General features: G+C 40.2%; 1 long non-coding RNA gene across 1 annotated transcript in view; it reads right to left on the bottom strand.

Moving 5' to 3' along the window:
* LOC131456212 (uncharacterized) overlaps nucleotides 1-20,776 on the bottom strand; it is a 78,971-nt gene extending 58,195 nt beyond the window's left edge. Inside the window, exons 1-2 of the long non-coding RNA XR_009239894.1 lie at nucleotides 20,677-20,776; nucleotides 19,478-19,555 (exon numbers count right to left, since the gene is read on the bottom strand). This is a non-coding gene — a long non-coding RNA (uncharacterized LOC131456212). The remainder of the gene's footprint in view (nucleotides 1-19,477; nucleotides 19,556-20,676) is intronic.

Below are 20,776 nucleotides of genomic sequence, written 5' to 3'. Positions count from 1 at the left end.
TGCATCAAGAAATGTAGGTCTGTGGCAGCTGAGACTCGGGAAAAAAGATAAACATGCTCAGCATTTTCCTTTTAGGGTTCATTACTCTGCCGATCCCGGGTGGGCCGGAGTTGAGAAGAGGAGTTAATTCCTACCAAGTGAGGGGAAAAAAAAACACATTAACTGAGACCTATCCATCTTCTGAGCGCTGACACCTTCATTTAAATTTCTTATTTTCTAAAGGATGTAGGGTGAGAATCCTCTTCTCTGGTTATGAACCTGCACATGGATGGTATCCATGTGTGTGTGTGTGTGTGCGTGTGCTTGTGTGTGATGCCTTTCGCAGTAAAAATCGGTCATTATGATATTTTCAATTTAAAGAGGCTGAGATCCTGCTCTTTTGAAAAATTAAGTGACATTTTCTCTGGATTAATTTTTAGACATCTGGGAGTGTATATTCATAACGCTACTGCAGGTTGCTGTAATGCTATAAAACTGTAATTTGTGGGTTGGACTCACAATCTATTGAATGCCCATTTTTTTTTAAAACACATTAAAATTACTCTTGACATTTCATCAACAAGGGGTCTATAACACCTTTAGGCCGAATATATAAATGAGCAAATTACATTAATAAATGATAAGTAATATGAGCTCAATCCTCTTCTGAAATCTTAGAAAAGAAAAAAGTTTTCTTCCCCTTTTATCCAACTTCTAAAAACCCCCAACCCTCCCATTCATTTTTACCTGAATCTCCAAGTACCTGGATATTTTAAATGCTAAGTGGTCTTGTCACTGGGTCCCTGGTTACCTGGTATAATGAGAAGCTTTAGAAAGGAACCTGCTGGCTTTAATAAAATTAGCCCCCCAATGTCACCAGCTCCCCAATGAGCTCCCCAACGCTTTGTGCCAGGGCTGCCAATATTATACCCCATTAAGAAACAATGCCCAACTCTCTCCCTCTCTCTCTCACACACACACACACACACACACACAGATTGCCACTAATCAGTGAAATAATTAAGAGTACCGGGGCGCCTATGGGAGTATTACGAGAGCAGAGGCAATCTGACTGATGGCATTAGACATACAATATGACACCTTAAACACACTTGGTGGTTTTAATGTTCGTTGGCAAAGAAACAAAACAATTAGGTGCAAAGTAAAAGTAAAACCTGTTTAATGTAATTGCTCATATGCATGTGCTGCAGTCGTGGTAAAGCCTCTAAATGCCCCCTCATCCTTTTCCAAGTCTGTCTTGATTTGCTCCGTGTGCAAAAATGCCCCTTCACGCTTGGTTTAAAGTGGGAGCTGTACACCAGTAGGTGATATTCAAACTTGATGTCAGACTATTTTGCTGGATCACCTTTAGCTTAATTAAGGCTTGGATTGATGACTGAGGAGTTGGACTGCTGCTTCAAGTCTTTTCCCGGCACGTCCTAAAGATTCTCAGCAGGTCTGGACTCTGTGATGACCAATCCATTCATGCATTCATTAAAGCTAACACATGAGGGTTGCAGGGCCACTGGAGGCAATCCCAACTAACTAAGGAGGGGTATACTCTGGGCAGGTCACCAGTCAGGTGCAGGTCCAACACATTCACTCTCACAGTGCACCATTCGTTCACAATGTAAGCCCAGTGAATCCCGGCACTGTCGCGCTGGACTTGATATTGAGTTAAGATTTCACTAACAGTGAAGTCCTAATTTCAACTTGAAATATCAGCTATAAAGGAATGCTAATGTAATTACAAAAACGCTCTGGGTTCTAATAATAGAGTACGCAAACTCAACAATGTACTACAACAGAGTAAGTAACACGACACAAAATTGATTTACCTTTTTCTGCTGAGCAAGTATTGAATACCCATGGAACACAGATTACTGAAAATCTACTGTGTGTGGCACAACTCAAAGTGCACACGCACCCACTGGACATAACCTTCAGTGTTGCAAGACTTGCCTTAACAAAGTGGAAAATAATTTCTAATACATATTAATGAAGCTGACTTGAATCTATGCCCTTGGAAGTTTATGAGAGTCTGTGCCAATGCTATGCTGGGACAGCGCCGTAGTTTATGTGTGGCTTAGCTTTTGGGGGGTGGATGCAGAGGGTGGGAGAAAGCTTGACTCAACAGTAAGAGCTCTCATCTATCACGCTGAGCTCAGTGTGATGGGGCCTCATAGGTCCATGTGAATGACCCTGACTATGAGAAAAAGCCCATCAAGTCTGGATTGAGGAGTGGCAGGGCCTGAGTGCCTCACTACTGTAGCATCCACTACTGTATGTCTAAGCACTTTTAAATGGTGGGTTAATGATTTAAAACACGGGGAGAGATTCCATCAATGATGTTGGAATGGAATCATTTCCACAAGCACACAACTTGCAAATGTAGTCGCACATGTAAACACACACACACACACGCCAGTGCGCACACATTATAAAATCCTGCTTCTGCAGCAAAATCAACCAGACCAGTTTGTTCTTTAACGGCTGAGAGTGTGTATTGAACAGAGGGAACTGCACCCCCTGCAGGACTCGTGGATGACACAGCCACTTACAGCTTGACCAGTAAGCCATTTGCACTCAATGAAACACTTTAACACGTTAATAACCGAGGCCACTAACTACTACTGTACGTTGTGCTAAAAACAAGACTAATGTATACATGTAGTTACCTATGTAGTCAAAGTGGATGTCATGTGATTGTTTGCAGAAATGACTTACTATGCACTTAACAACCCGGTGTTCAACGCATGCAGAAGGTTTATTTGGTGTCGGAGGCATCAATTGAAATATGCAGGACAATGTCAATGTTCTTTAGACGAGGAAAGACACTAAGAACTGTCATTTAAAGTTCTGCCTCATTGATACCAGGGCTTTAGTCCCCATGGGCTGGTCTTGAAAACAAAAACCGTTTGGTTGAGGAGAAACAAAAAGGGTTGTACACACGCACGCTTGCATCTTTATTAGGCTTGTCATTATTCCTGGGCTGTGTGCTATTGTATCACGCCGACACCCTAGGGCAATTTGTTATGGACATCAGAGGAGCAGTGAAGGTCTCAAGCAAGACAAAGTATCAGCCAGCCTATTATAGGCACTGCTGACTCAGCACTTTCACACCTCACCTGCTGATGTTGAGAAAACGTGACGAAAAAGACAGAAAATAATGTCCGAGACTCTGTGTTCATAAGATATCGGAACGTGCAACAGTTTAATAAATGAGATGTTATTAAAATTTTGATTTTGAATAATAGGTTATTTGACTGTAAAAAAAAATGGAGCGTAAAGTGGACTCAAGTATCTTCAAAACAACAATCAGATGGCACTCTATACTTACAATTTACAAATAACCCAGACCATCACACACATGCTGAAGAAGTTACTGCACAATCCAGTTATCTTAACACTCCAAATTGTCCATAGAAATCACAATTGGTTGGATAGAAGGATAGAATATCTTCTCATTTCCTAAAAAGTGTCATTACACAGGAACTGATAAGAGCAGAAACTCATTAGACTGAGGAGGACATTTCTTCCGGAGGTTATCAAGGTATGAGGGATTCCAGGCACTGTGGCCACTTGATCTTTCCAATTAACACTCACACTAGTGTCACAACCCGCAGCTATCACTTCAACAGTCAGCCAAAAATGAGCAGATATCCACTATCTCCCCAAGTGGAATTAAATTGGACCAACTTGTCATAAACTCAATATATCCTGACCGCTAACAGGTAACGGGAAGTTCAATATTGAAATAATAAAACAAAGGCAGTCACAGTGTGATCTAAAGGGAACTGGATGGAATCAGGCAGATGGAAAGTCTTTGGGACAACACAGAGGCAGAGTGAGATTTATTCCCAAATAAAGAGATTAAAGAGATGTTGAAAGTATTGGACAGACAGAGGGAAGGAAAGAATCGGAAAAAGTGTGAGACGAGAAGAGTTTGAAGTATTTAGGACTCTTTAGTGCTGAGCTGTCAGCCACTTCTTGACTGGGTGCTTGTTGACAGAAAAGCTCCACAGCCAGGTGCTTATCTCTGACCAGAGCTTACAGAGTCACCTGACCACCAAACTGCTTTTCCCTGACAGTAAGACACTCACAGAGTAACCTCCAATCAGCCTATGGGGAGTAATGTGCAGGAGAGATGTTGTCCACTGAGCTAGTGCAGCTTTTCTTCAAATTCAACATTTCTCAAGGTACCACTGGTGCTAGAAGGCAAATAGATGACATATACAGATATATATATGTACAGATATAGCTCAAGCAACAGGTTTTTTTTTTTATTTTGTGGTCTTCTCCTATTCATAGCTGACATATGTACGCGTGCATGCACACTTTTCCCAGTGCTTAGATTGTCTTGTATGTGTTGTTGTTGTTGTTGTGTACTATTTGTATTTTACAAAGGGACTGCAAATGCAATTTAGTTATTATGCTACCTCTGGCATATTTACATTTGTATTCCATACTGATGTTCATTAAATGTGCAATGTCCCTTCCAAATAAACATTAAATAAATAAGAAAAGTGCCTGTAATGTGAGTCTAAAACATCAAGCCCCAAAGCACAGGATTATTTTAGATTAGATGAGATTCATACAAAATATTTTAAGCCCACAGCAAGCATCTGATTTTGATACGTCGTGAAAATGAGAGTGGACATTCAAAACCATTGCAGTGATTAAGGGGAATGGGCAGACAGGTACAGGTGTATCCAAATATTTGAATAACCAAAAATTATAATAAAAAAAAACTAATTTGAACTCTCCTGGGAGAATAGCTGTTAATTAAACACAAACAATAGCGCTGAAAATCAGCACATTCTTGTTGCCATTCTCCCTAATGTTTTGCTTCTGTAAATACCTGCAGTAAAGTCTTTGGTGCAGTGCAAACTTATTTTTCCCCCTGCATGTGTGAGATTTGTTCAGAGAGTTCAGAGGAGCAACAGAGCCAAGGGTCGGATTTGGAGGGCGGTGGTGCTGATTGTGAAGAAGAAAGAAACAGGTACAGAGTCCTGAGAGAGCAGAGGACACAAAGGGCAGAGCGAGAGCTGGGTGCAGAGGTGTGTTGTGCAGGGCTATGAGTTTCTGTGTCCTGCTACAGATGGCCCTCAGAATTAAATCAAAACTGTGCTGACTGCCAAAGAATGGGCTCTGAGACACACCGAGTGCCACATGAGAGGGAGGGCGGGGGCTGGGGGGGTGTAACACTGGTGCAGAGGTGGGAGGCTGCGAGAGAGGGCTGCAGACATACAGTGAAAATCGCCTTCAAATGAGTTTTTGAAATATCTAAAAATAAATTGCTTTTGAGAAAGCTCAACAGACAGCTGATATGAGGGATGGGTGGGGGCCAAGTTAAAAGTTACCCTCTCCTTCCATTTCTCCTCATCTGAGCCTCTTCTATACCTTGGCATATTTCATTTCCTCACACCTCTCTGCCTTCCTCCTCACACAGACACGTTCTCGCAAACACAAGCCGCGATGCATGCAGGTTCCTGTACCAACACTCGGGTTTCATCAAAGGTCATGTCTCTAATTTGGTTACCAATTAAGAAAAGTTGGATTGGGAAAACGAAGAACACCTCCTCCTGGCTGATGATATTTATAAACAAAATATTGTACACAGGGATTTATTCCAACAGCGCAGCAGATGGTACGGTCTATTTTTGGAGGAAAAGATTGAATAATGTGTAATTGACTCTGTCTGCTCATCATTTCTCCTGCACATGCTGCATATTCTAAGCGTACATACAGATAGATGTATATAGCTTTACCTGGCTCAACATCAATTACCGTTTACAACCAAACATGAGAGCTTTAGATATAGCTTATACCTTTATAATGAGGCTGGTTTGTTCTGGCTCTCTTTAAACTTATCTTATCTTTCCTCATTTAGATAGCAGCACATACATGGTTACCATCTTTGGAACAAGCCCAATGTCACCACCCCACCCACAGCCCCTTTGAATGGTAACTTCCAAGCCCAGTGAATCAGTGAAAATGTAGCATAAAATGTAAATAATGCAAATGCAAATGAGTCGAGGAGTATAATAACTTGACTTTTTATACACTGAAGCTCATGTTCACGCATACGTTTAATTATTAATTACAAATTATTTCCCCTAAACATGTGATGAACTGGCTCGGATTGGCACCAGCAACCAGTTAATAGCATGTTATAATGAAAACATGGGACTTTTTTTCCTAGTAAACAGTACATTTGCATTATATATAATTTAATTTATTATAGTGTAAATATCAAGCCCAACTGTCTATAATGTACATACTATTTTTACCTTTTTATAGTCATATTGTTAATATTTTTCTGTATTGTACTTGCATGTTTATTATTTATTACCTTTATCTTTACTGTCTTTTCTGCTGTAACAATGTAAATTTGCCCACTCTGTGACTAATAAAGAACTATCTTATCTTATCTTATCTTGTCTTACATGTAGCAATGGCACAGCCAGCGAGGTGATAGAATATAGACACAATGAAATACTAATACATACGCTTGTTTAGTGTTTTAATTTTACTTTACTTTATTTTAGTTTATGATATTAATAGATTTATTTTTTAACCCACTACTGAACAGTTGTTTTATTCCCACTTTTTGTCTCCAGACCGGCCCCCACTTGACCAGACTAGACACTCATTGCCCCCGAGGTCATTTGAGTTTGACACCCCTGTGGTAGATGATGAATGAACGGATGAACGAATGAATGATTTCCCTTCAAACTTCAAACTGAATTGTTTTTATCAGAGAAAACAGATTTCCTGATACCATCCCAGATCTGGGGGTCATACTTCAAACTAAAACTGTTCCATTTCTAAAGACTTGTAAACAAAAGACTATGCATTTCCCCAAGGAAGGAGCAGAGTTAATTATTATCAGGGCAAAACTTTCCGTTTCCATGTGGACCGTCCTTCAGAGTGTTGGTGTGAAAAGACTTTGCCTTTCCAGAGATGCTCCAACGCTGCAGCATATACAAGGTACTGCCTGGCCAAATATACAAAATAATGAATCTCCTCAAGGAATGATGAAGCTGTCCCTACTGATACAACATCTTGAAACATGGGGCGCATACTCTAACTTTGAAACATAATGTAGTTAAATAGCGAGAGAGTAGAAATCATTTTTCATAATATAAAAAGCCAAAAAAAAGTCGGTTTTCACAAAGAACTAAAAGACTAATATATAAACGTGCACACACACACACACACACACAAACTTTATTTCTGCTATGTCTATCTCTCAAAGGTGGATTCACAGGTGAGTTTTCTACCACTGATTTGAGAACAGAGAGCCCTGGGTACCATAGAGACCCACGTAACTTCCCTCGCTCATATCACATACCTCGTTGCAAACCCACACCTGTATCCATTAAAAAACTGAATTTAATCAGTCAAATTAAATCAGCTGCACCACATCAAAGGACACGGGGAAAATGATTATGCACGAAACCCTTGCCATTCATGTGTTGACCTTTTCTGACTATCGTTTTAAAACATCAGTCATTCGACACCTGAATCACACTCATTTGCACCGGAGGATATAAACACAAACTACATTTACGCACTCGTCGGCAAAGCATTTTTCAAAGAAGAACATCTAAACAGTCGTTTGTTGTTGTGGATTGTTTTGCCAAACTGTAACTATTTATTCAAACGTTTTAAATGACTGCAAAAAAAATATCTCAGAAGTGGCAATGATTCATAGATGTTGTAGCAATCAGAGTATACATGAGCGCTTTGAGGCTCATCATCTATATAATCAAAGAAAATAACCTATGCACTTGGGGCATTTTTTGAAAATAAATTATGATTAGAACTTTTTACTGTCTATTCATCCTCTCCCATCTCTACCTCTTCTCATTACTTATCATAATAACATTACAAATGTGTTTCTAAATATGTGGGAGACAGATGAGGGAAAGCACAATGGTCATTTGCACTCGGCAGAAAGCTAGTAAATGATGAAATGAGTTGGCACAGATCAGGTAAGTAATGCATTCCACCTCTTGCATTGCATTGCCTGCATACTTTGCATATTGTAGAGTGGCCTTTTAATTGTGAACCAGATTGGAGGGAAATCTGTATGTTGTTTGCATAAATTAAATTCATGGGAAATGGGTGCAAAAGGGGTTGTTGCATTTATAGTTTTGTTAAGTGTATAATTATTTTTGATGTAATCCAAAAGTTTCATTCATCAAAACACTATAAAAGGATTATTTTGCAAAAAGCCACCTTATATTTTAAGGTGTTATCACATTGGACTTGTGTGTTGGAGCTAGGAAAACACGAGCTGGGAGAAGTGACTGGTTTCCAAAGAAAATATAACATTTATTTTCAGCTTTAAAAACAAAGAATTGCCACAATCTAGTAGCCAACCCACAGATACGAGGCAATAACTTGTTCAGCAAGTAACAAAGTACACTTTCCCTCACTCTTCTCTCCCTCTAAATAAGCCAAGGTGTTGGTGCTGCTCAGGCCATACATAGCCAGGATGGAATAGAAAATAAACATTGTAGTAGAAGGAAAAAAAAATAAAATTACCATTTCACACAATGCCATGTGATACAATGTTTACACGCCCCCCTGCATCCAATAAACTGAATGAACTGAAACAGCCCTATAGACCATTCCCGGTGCCCTGAGCCATGTAGAAATACGGCTCCTACAGGAGCAGGACTGTGGAAGTCAGCAGGGTGAGTTTGCATGTGTATGACATTAACAGAAAAAACATAGGGAAATCGGGACATGAAATAGTGTGTGTGTGTGTGTGGGGGGGGGGGGGGGTTCTCACTCTTCCAAGAAGACCGGAACAAGAGCCTCTCAGCATGTAGTTTGCATGTTCTCCCTGTATGTGCATGGGTTTTCTCCGGGTTCTCCAACTTCCTCCCACAGTCCAAAATATGGGGATTAGATAAATTGGACACTCTATATGTGGCCCCCCACGACCCTCATGTGGAGGATAAAGCAGTAGAAGATGGATGGATGAAATACTGGGTACTGCACTCCATGCTATGGATGATGCAGGGGCAAAAGAAAACAACAAGAAGTCATAAACAGATTCTAAGCGCTGTGAGTAACACCAATGTTACTCAGCCCACCCACTAGTGTCCATAAACATCGTTTTCACACAATATACAGTACGTGTATTCATAAATTCCTTTTCCATGCACTTTATGATGTGAGTGAGATGGTGAGAAGGGGCTTCACATTTTGACAGACACAACAAAGAAATCAGAAATAGCAAACAAAAGCCTCAATTTCTCTGTGGAACAGAGGGCAGACTGATTGGTTAACAAATGAAATGAGTTAACTAAAGCACAGAGCGAAGTCACCTGCCTTATCTGACAGTTTACTGGTTTCCTAAAAGCAGCTTTCCATAAAAGGAAAAACAAGCCTCTTTCATCCACTGACATGCGTCTCTGTCATGTGCAGAATGAGGGAAAAATACTCAAAGTGGAACAGGTTTTGTCTGTGTCGGATGACGGTGATGCTGACGATCACGACGATGGTGGAAGTGATTATTGGATCCTAGCAGTTTACGAGCCACTTTCTTAATATGCTCCACTTCAATGCAGCTCAACAGTAAAACAGCGTATGAAGCTGATAATGAAGGTACATCTGCTATCAAAGCTGCCTCTTTTTGGGGTATTTGTCTGTGAGGGAGGGAGGGAGGGAGGGAGCCCCCCCCCCCCTTCATTAATGACAACAATAATTAATCCTCTGCATATGCAAATAGACAGAAATCTAGATTTTTTTAAAGACCTGCAAGCGTGTTTACACTTGCCTCCTGTGTCTGCATGACAGACGTGGGGTTTACACGCGGTGCTACACGGGACATTTGCCTTTGCTCTCCCATCCTTTAGATGATCCATATGTGCTTGAGGACTCAAACCAAAGAGAACCTCGATGCTTTGTTTTTTTTCCCCAACTGTGCCTCCTTCAATGGCTTCGTTCTAATTTGCAATAATAGGGATGCAGATGATTTGGCACAGAAAAAAAGGACATTTACTACGGCCTCAAAGGAGACAGCAATCAACACTATAGTCTAAAAGCTAATGATGGTACCATTTGGGTCCACTGATGACCATAAAGACAAAGGGAAAGCTGACAGACAGATGTATTGAAGTGGCCTAATAAGATTAGCCATTTTTAATTTACATCAATCAAGACTTTTTTTTGCCACAAAGACTCGTACAAAAGCGCCGTGAGAATATCAAAAGGATGAGAGGGTGACATGCTGTTTGCCAGTGGCGCCTTATTTCGTCCAACAGCTGGGGTAAATGCTTAGAGCTGGTGCGGCCCCCTCTCAGGAAGACAAATGGCATCTGATCACACATGCTTTGGGGGGGGTTACATGAAAACAGACAAACCCGTTAATCAATCCTATGATTTAAGATACAAGTCTTGGCATTTGACACGAGGTGAAGAGGTGACACAAAACCCAAAAGTAGAACCAGGGTGGTTTTCTCAGGAAGGCGAAGGCCATTGAATTTTCTGTTGGCCTAAGCAAAATCAAAACTCTGCTCGTCAGTCTGTTCCAGTCGTGTACAATTCATCACACTTTGAAATGGCAGGACTTATTTGAACAGACTTTGCCCTCTCAGCAGAAGACATGCAAACTTAAATGCCAGGTCTGGCAAAGGAAATGCCTCTATGAATAATCAAGTTGTGAAATTAAGATTCAAGTTCAAAAATACAAGCAGCCATATATTGTTCTAAACTGTCACGAGAAGTCACTTAACTATTCATTCTAATGCCGTGAACATCAGTCACCACCGACTCCAATATTTTACCGTCGCAGATGCGCGAGTTGCTGAATCACAAGGGCAGAATACGGAAATCCCAGGGTGATAATCAATCTAACATGACCTCAGGCTGTGTCATAACATTGTCACAGTATCCATCCAACATAGAGGCCACTGTCTATGAGTAATAAAGCTGACACCATCTAAGTTTCTTCGATTACGTACGCACAGACACGCGGCACCTCTGGGCAGCGCGGTGGCAACATTAATACTACATTACAACTGCATTTGAAAGACATTATGAATAAGCAGTGATTCACAGCAGCTGCATTCATTACACAAACGTGATTAAAGTGGTAGACCCCTCAGGCGTCCGGGGGCCTAATGATCCCACTCTGCCTTTTGTTACCCCGCGTCAGCCGAGGGCATGCAACTAAGCAGAAGCCCTGGGTGTCTGCTTGTGTTGAACGAGGTCTCATTAATAACAGGCCATTCACAAACCTCACTTTCATATCCAGTGCCATGGTAAATAAAGGCGACGGGGGCCCCCCCCGGATGCGTGTGTCTACCCCTGGCGCAGATGGATCTACCTCCTGTCCTGCATGATGATGTTGATGTCCATTTGTCTGTGACAAGGCAACATGTGTCGCGGGGCATTCATCTCGAGCTGTTAAATTGCCCTCTTTGGTTGCTCTATTCAGCCCCACCAGTGCACTCTCCCTCCAGAGACTGACAATGTACATATTTGCATAATTTTCTAATGCAATACCGCAGATGAATACAGCACCTGTCTTTGTGCTGGGATAGAGGGCAAGGTCTGAGATAATAAACTCTGTAGCTGCATCTTAAAAAATAATGACATAAAGCATTGAAACTTTGACGATATTAAACAACAAACGAGTGTGCTTATTCAGTATTTATTCGTTTATACAATTTCATCATTCTGATGTAAGCCTCGTGCAATACGATAATCGATATTTTAATTAACAAATGAACTAAACTTAAACTAAATGTCTCCTCACGGTGGCGCTGCTCAAAAGAATGAGGGGAAACTTGGGGCGGAAGTTATCTGGACTGAAGAAGAGGGAGGAGGTTACAGCGGGATAATGGCGGAGAAAGCTACGTTCAGAGATGCCCCATCCATGTTCAATATATAGACTTAATGCACTTTGTTCTCTATGTTGTGAATAAACAGAGAAATCTTTTCATGGACATTTTGTTTTCTTCAGTTAGATAGATGCCGTATCGCATCGTGAGGTACCCTGTGATTCTCACCCCTAATCCTAAATCCCTGCTTGTGCCTTTAAACAGCTGAATCCTGTCAGACAAGACCATGAGGTTAACTGAATGTAGGTTTAAGTAGACTTAATCTACTGTACACATAATTCAACAATATACATTTTAATATCCATTCAAATCTCCTGAACTGGATATACCCCGTGTTCTCTGCACTCATCAGATGGATTCCGAGTCAACCCCTGCTGCTGACCATGCACTAAATTATTCAGCCGAAAATAAGTCCACATTAAAAATGCATCAACTTGCAAGAGTAAGACACTGTAGGACAAACTGCAGTGCTTGACATGTAGGGAGGGGATCAGTGCATTAGGAGTTTTTTTTTGTCATCTGCATTTCTAGTCCTCAGAACACAGGTTACGGTAACATTTTGAGAAATGTGCTCCTCTAGTATAGCCTCAGCAGTATAGCATTACACGGAACATATTTCAACCTTCTCTCTCGCCGCTTCCTGGCGTTCAAAGAGGTACTAAAGCTACACTGAAATACAAACTTTCCTGTCGGAAGATTGTATTTGATATAAATTCTGGTGGCTGGTTCACATAATCTGGTCCGTAAAGCTGTAGCTTGTGAAATGCTGCTAATCTGGCTGCAGCCCTTCAAAAACAAAAAGTAAGAGAATTTAGAAAAAAAAAAAGTAGACACCACAACCCACACACCTTCCACTCACCCCTTAACAAACATTAATGCAATAATGATACTGAACTCCGCTTTTAGTGATATACACAGTGTGATATCACTGCGTTTTATGGCCCTAAAAACTGAAAAGTGTACAAACACTGCCCACTCTCATTTTTGATTGAAAACTAAGAGGCTGAATTCTTTTATGGAGACCTTTTCATTTCCTGATTGGTTCTTATCCGTCACAACATCCATCCATCAATCCATTGTCTACCGATTTGTCCTCCACATGAGGGTGGGGGGGGGAGGCGCTTTGCCAATCTCAGCTGACATAGGGCAATCGGACAGGTCGCCAAGGATAGAGACAACCAACCATCCACTCTCACACCTATGGTCATTTTAGATTGTCCAATTTTACCTAATCCCCAAATCTGCATGTTTTTGGACTGTGGGAGGCCCCTGTCACAATGTCACTTTTGCTAATTCCTGGAAGAAACAACACGGCCCAAATCACCATGAGTCTGAGGATGTCGGTGTACTTGGACCGGCAGGACTTTGTGTCATGTTGAGGAACAGCTCAAACTTTGTTGTCAGTACAAACATGCAATTCTCCTCAGTTACGGCCATGTCACTACATGTGGACTAGGCTTAAAGGCCTAAAATAATCCCCAATGCAAAATATGCGACCAGCAGTGAGAACCAATGTGTCTTCAGAGAACCTAAAACTAAATAACACTTGCATGCTTGTGTTAGTGGTCCTTCTACAGAAAAATACATTTTTCTTACATAATACAACATTAAGGAGTCAGTGTGATTCATGCAGCACTTCCCTCAACTTCAGTGTAAAGTATCAACAGCTACAAAATAAAAAAGCCTGTGCATTATACAAAGGAAAAAAAAAAAAAATGTGCAAACTCTCGTCTCCAGCATACGTCCACGCCTTAATGAGGAGCAGCATGCGTCAGAAATGATAGTTCTTAACGAAGACGCAGACAATAAGAGACACGCTCGCACTTCAAACCATCTGTGAAGGCTGCTGACAGGACCAGACTCTGACTTTGCTGACACCGAACATTCAGACCTGAGGTGCAGCGTGAGCCTCAGCACAGCTTATTACGCCAAGTTTAATGACCCTGACCCTGGCCCTGAAGGAGAGTCGAGGAGGAAGGGAGGTCAAAGTTCATTTATCATTACAGTGCAAGAAGAACTCAGAGAAGCATAGCGTTTGGGAGGGTGCCTTTGTTCTGTCCAATATATACAAAACCCCCTGGAAGTTTGGAAAGCAAAACCTCAACATTCTCCCCTTAAAAATGAGCATTGAAAGAAAGCCACGTTCGAAAGCGCCGTCTCCTGTGACCTTAACCCAGAACAAAAGGCATTTGCAATTCTATGTTCTTTTTAAGGTTTGCAGTACAGCAACGGGGACAAAGGATTCAAAGCCACGACATGAGAATATGTAGAATATTATATGCATTCTTGACACCCAGGTGTTTAGTTGTAATTTAGTTAAGTACTCAATTTAGCACTGTGTTATATTTCAGCATTTGATATTCCAGAGGTGTGGGAGCCTTTTACATTTTAGTGACAGTAAATTGCTGGATATTATTCTGCATGGCATGCTGCTTTTGTCACTGGAAAATCTTAAGCAATTAATTTATGCTGGAAATCACGCCTACACGTAGCATCAAGTAGGTTCCTGGAGCAGAATTTAGTCTACACGACACCACAAAAACATTAGGATTCATACAGAGACAAAAACAAATAAACTGTCCTCCCCGGATTTTATCGTTTCCTTTACCGCCCCAACACTATCCTCTACTTTCTTTCATGCACAAGCCTCACCATGTCACCCCCTCTTCTCCAGTAAGTGTTATGGACGGCTGGAAGGCAGGCTACAGGAAAAGCAGTAAGGCCTGTTGTGAAATGTGCATGGGATCAATGGGGGTTTTAGGAAGGCAGAACACGTAGTCGCAGCTGGTCAATTAGAGAAAGGACAGCACAAGAACACACACACACACACACACACACACACAGAGAAAATGGCTGGCCTTTAAAAACAGAGTTTACTTTTTGCCTCTCGTCAGCTCCTTCTCTCCAGCTTTAAATGGATCAGCATCAAGGAAGCGTGGTTGAGATAATACCATTGGCCTGACTATAAGGACAAATGGCTTGGGAGATTGACTGTAAACTGTATTGTAACTTGTTATTCTTGTGTTAATTACGTGCGACTGGCGATCGGGTAAGATATAACAACCTATAGCTTCACTTTACATAGGAAAATAAGACAGTGTTTTAAATCAGTTTCCATTAATTAAGTAAAAAAAGATATGTGTGTGTGAGAACCTAATGAAGCTTATTACAGTTAAATTAAAAATATTTAAGAATTAAGAATGACACTGTAAGTCAGTGGTATCAAAACACTTCTTTCAAGCCTTTTAAGTGGTAATTGGAGACAAAAGGTAGATGAATCGAGATTTCTATTAAGATTCCTTTATGTGTTAGGACAGAGTTTGCAACTAGAAGCATTTCAAACATAGCGGTTAATGTGTAAAGGAAACTGAAGCCAAACCTTCCAGAAAGCTGCTATTTAAAGATTTTATTTAAGAAACTTAAGATTCTCTAACAAATACAAACTTTTTTGTTCATCCTCAGCCCAATAAAAATAACAAAGTGGAAGTATGATAATAATAACAATCCTTGTCATCATATCATAATAAGCAAACAGCACACGTAGATAATGAGCCGTCACCTCATGTTGCATACACTCTCCTTGCATTTTAAATGTTCATTTATTGTTCAATAATCATGTCTGCTTTGCTCACGCTGGTCGGTCTTGCAATAAAAAAAATCCTGAGCTTGCAAGACACTCGATAGCCTGGCTTTAAAATGGCAATATGTCCTTGTTTGGCAGGCATTTAAACAAGCATTCATGGCGTAACACAAGCCAACAGGGGCCCAATTACCTTGGTCACAACAATCAGCATGTGTGAACAAATATCAAAGTACAAATTCAGCATCACGTTTTATATCAAAGTATGCAAATTCATGGCCACAGTGTTTTCCCTTCTAAGAATCTCACTTGCCCTTCATGGATCCTTCCCCCTTTTTCCTTGTCCTGGACATCTGCACAACAATACCTTTTTTACGAAGGCTGAGTTTTGTAATAATAAATCTATAAACAGGTTCATTACCTACACTACATTTCCAATTAGGCAGGGGCACACATCATGAAGGAGGACAGAGAGATACTTCAGTGACACAGCTCACTGGCAGTTGCTGTTGTAATGATTTCCCTTTATTTTTTTTCTCCCTTGCTTTTCTCTTGGTCCTGTTTTTCTTGTCCTTTGTTATCACCTTCTCCACGCTGCCGTTTCTATTGACAACAGGCTGTGCTTGAAGAACAGCAAAGCCTTGACTTGATTATCTATAATGAATACACCACACTCCCTCCTCTCTTCTCAACTTATATATAGTAACAAGCTTGTTCCAACTCTGAATCTTGGATTTGGACTTTCCTGCTTTGAATAAACTATTATTTGTTCCAAAAAATGGGAAGAAAAAAAAAATAGACAGTGGACAGAGGGAGAACAGATGGCTAGCGTGAGACTGAAACATGAAGAAACATGTGTCTCGTAGAAGGTAAACAGAAAACTGGAGGCCAAATATGGAATCGATACAAAGTGACGTAAGCATGTGAGATTCTCCAAAATACTTTTTTACTGCGCCTTTTCACGTTCTCTTCCATCTAAATGGTAAGAGAAATAGCAGGTGCACTTTCAATTAAGTATCCTGTTTGGTTACAAAGAGCATTCATCACTGACAACATCCATCACCAAATCCCCCAGGGCCTCGGATCTACAGGGAGGAAAAGTGGAGCAGCCATCTCTAAACCAGCCAGTGACAAGAGAGCTGCAAAGGTTTGTGTGTGTGTGTGTGTGTGTGTGTGAGATCACCGGGAAACCTTCTATCATCTAGCATTTACATCTTGTCATCTTGTTACATGGAGTTCTTCTGTTCTTTACGTGTCCTTTTATTGATCGGAAGATGTTAGACAAGGAGAAGCGCTGCAATCTTAAAGCTGCAGTACGTAACCTTTGGTGATTTTTGTTGTTGCTGTTAGTCTGCCTATGTTTAGTCTCTTGTGATGAGAAATGACATGCAGATCTCTGAAAACTGGCTCTGTCAAGCAATACTATCAGACCTGACTGAGGGAGGCTGGGTTTACGAGGAGAAGAAGTCACTATTGAGACTTATGAAGGGCTCTTGTGTGTGTTTTCAGTCATAACACAATTCGTTTGCAGTTGTCTAGCTTTACTAGCGCAGCGTTTCTGTTGCCTCCACTGTGGGAATTTTGCTGCTCGACCCAAAAATCTAAGCACTGCTATTCTGAGAAACACAGAGAGTCATGTGGGCTTAATTCATGTGACAAATGAATCTGAATCTATCAGACATTTGTTTATATTTAAAAGTTTCGCACAACAGTTTTGGTGGTAGTGACAGTGATTTCTATTGACTACTTAAGGTATTATTGTTTCATCACCAAACAGTTCATGCAACCGCATAAGAAAACTGGTAAGGTACCTTTCACAGATAAACAACTCAAAATTCAACATTAATTGTGGTCTGTACTCCAACACACATTTTTTACAGATATTCTTATTTCTTTTTCATGTTGTTGTTAGCTCTAAAAAACAGAATCAGTCAAGCAGTAAAAATATTTGGAAGCATCACAAAAAAGAATCTTAAAACTGTGCTCAACAAGTAACCAAACACTGGACATAGTGAAAACTGTGCACCAAAAAACATGTTTACACAGTATAATGTACATAACAATAGTTTGTTCTTTCAAGGTTACACTACAAGATATATAGTTTATTGATTTGTTTTATTATTATTATTCCTCTGCTCTAAAATATGTATTTTTGTAACAGTAACAAGTAAATTCAGCTGCAAAATATATACTTAAATCCAATATAATTCTTGGAAAGATAACAGTTTAGATTATGGATTAATTTTGCTGCAAGGTACTAGATGGACATAATCTCTAAATGTTCTCATATTGAAATATGAATGGATGTGTCATATCATTCAGTGGGCATGACTCTGCAGAGCAGTCAAAAAAAAAAAGTTTCTACAGCAGTTGAGTTTTGGGTTAATGCATGGTGATGCAGTGCCCCCTGCTGACCATTGAGAGGACTCCACTTTTAACAAACTAACCATGTTCACAAACTAACCTGCTAACTGCAGTCTTTAGACCTCAGTCTCAGTTCTTAAAGAGCTGACATTAATTGGGCAAACTGTGAATAACTTGTACATTCAAATACACTCCCTGGCCACTTTATTAGGTATACCTGTTCAAATGTTCAGTAATGCTTCATCTAATCTGCCACAAATCCCATGGCAACACCTCAAAGCATTTAGGCATGTAGACATGGTCTGCAGTCAATGAGCGTCAGTTCTCGCATAGTTCCCAACCCCAGTTTGGGAAACCTGACATGTTGATGCCATAGGTCAGAGGAGAATGTCCAGACTAGTTTGAAACGTTAAAAAGGCAAAGGCATCTCAGAATAAACAACCAGTTGAACCTTGGAGTTACAGCACCAGGTGAAACTTTAATACTTTGTCACTTTATAAGGTGTTATGTGTGCACCTAATAAAGTGGCTGAACTAAGTCTATAAAACAAGCATATAATTTAATTACACACTACCAACTGCCTCAGTGTATTTATTTATTAAAGGTATCAAATATTTTTGCAGGTTTTTACAAGTGTGGGTGTTTTCTTCCTTGGTGACCATGAAGTTTGTAAACTTAAATAAGTATATTTAAAATAAGTATAAAAAGTTGTACTTTTGGCTCAATCTTGTGTTTTGCACATTTTAAACACAACAGCTAACACCGTGGAAGAGTTACCTACATGCTGTATATAAGACGACAGCACATAGAGCAAGCATTATTGTCTTCCCCATCCTCTCCACATCTACCTCTCTCCGGTGTCTTGACCCTGTCTCCAGTCCTCGCAAGGGTCCACACAATTACCTTCAATTATCCTCACTTCCACCTCACCAATTACATCCATTATTGATTCCAGACCCCCAAGGCTATAAGCCTTATCTATACCCAAGCACAACCCACACACGAGAAAGTATAAGAGGTGCTCGGTTCATTAATAGTCTCCAGCCTTTCTATCAATCCTCTCAACATTACCTATCCATAAACTGCTCCTAACTGCAGTGCCCATAAGAAATGAATTTAACCCAAGCTCAATCTCAGTCCTGAGTGTATCCCTAAGACAAGCAAGGTAAACTAACCTACAAGGAAGCTCTGAAGTGTGACTAATACCATCAACAGGTTCTAAGTGTGTAAAGTACACCCATTTGTTCTTGTCCACATTACACTGATAGTAATGCATCCTGTCTGCAGATATTGAAAACAAAGACAAGAGGCATGACAGCGAGACAGAGTAGAGGTATGAAGGTCAGCTACACAGTACAATGAAGGGCTGTAAAATGTGGAGCCGCACACTGCAGCTCCGGCAGATTTTTGAAAATGATACTTGCTGACATTTAGTGAAACACAAACATAAGTCGCTGTCACCACACACTAATGTAAAACATCCATCATCTTGAATACACGCCAGGGCAGCTGCGGACAGTCGCGTCACCGATGCCTCACTGCCATCTCCAGTTACAACACAGTGCCAAGACATTATTCATAATACAATGCTGCCCCCCTGAGGTAAATCATGGGATGTGTTACTGGAGCGTTGCAATTTGGCCTAAATTAATACTATTTTCCACTTTAAAAATCATCAGAATCTTACCTTATTACTCTTTCACATGGAAGCTGTCATCTAATCAGATCACCAGCAGGTGTGCACCACAGCCTGTGTCCTTTACACCTGTGTGAAATACAATCTGTGAGGTCTGTTCTCTTTAAATTTACAGTAATGTCAGTAACAAAGTATAAATACTTTGTTACTGTTCTTGAGCACAAAATTCACGTATATGTACTTTGTTATTTGTATTCCTAACAACTTTTACTACACACTACACAACTTTTACACACTACTCCACTAAATAGATTGTGTACTTTTACTCCACAACATTTCAATCTTTGTTACTCGTTACTACCAAATAATATCAGAAGAAGAAGAGTTGGTAATGGTCTGTATTTATATCGAGCTTTTTTAGTCTTGATGAGCTGCTATACTAAACACTATAGTTTTGCCATTCACCCCATTCACACGCTGCAACATTAAGGGTTAAGTGTCTTGCTCAAGGACACATATAAATGAGCAGAGCCAGGAATTGAACCCACAACCTTACCAAAAAATTACTTTTGATACTTAAGTACAGTAAATGTCATATACTTTAAGACCTTTACTTTATACATTATAAAATGTGACTTTGACTTGTTTTCTGGTCAAATAGAAACACTAAAGTATTAGTGAGTGGCAGATAAGAAAAGGACTCCTCTCCGAAATGCATCAGGGAACTACGGTGGCCTGCGCATAGAAAGAAAATGATGTAAAGATCTTTCCATTTTGCATAGTAAGGTAAACTAATCACAAACTGCACACTCTGGCCATTTGCGGTGCAAGATGGTGTATAAAGCAAGGCCCTTGCCTAAAGTACATATAATCTAAGGTTGTAAAAACCAAAACATTTTAAAGTAATTATACATTTATACAGTTATACAAAAAACACTTTTGGGAGTGCCAATAAACTCTGTTAATTATAATAAACACTGGACACCATTAACTTTGTATGTTGTTGTAAAGGATAAAAAAGTAAATTGACAGTATTCAAAGCCCTTATGGGTGTGAAGGTCTCACAATTAGCTGCAGGTGAAAGAAACTAGGGACAATTAAATACAGTACAAATAAACAATATACTTAAACAGCACAACCACAAGTTGTGCCTCCACAACTGTGACTTAACTCTACTAAATGTTCGCATAATATTTTAGACTAAAACTAAACAAATTTACAAAGATTTATTTGCAAAATAGTCTACTAACCTCAGTACAATTAACGTTGTGCCCGAGTTACACAGGTGCAGCTAATTGAAGAAACTTGAGACGCTTGTTTTGGTCTTCGTTTTTCTTCGTAGCCACGTTC

This window comes from Solea solea, chromosome 3 (genome assembly GCF_958295425.1).
Source record: "Solea solea chromosome 3, fSolSol10.1, whole genome shotgun sequence".
NCBI classification, from domain to species: domain Eukaryota; kingdom Metazoa; phylum Chordata; class Actinopteri; order Pleuronectiformes; family Soleidae; genus Solea; species Solea solea.
The sequence above is the reverse complement of the archived record's forward strand: the minus strand, read 5'-3'. Positions and strand labels throughout refer to the sequence as shown.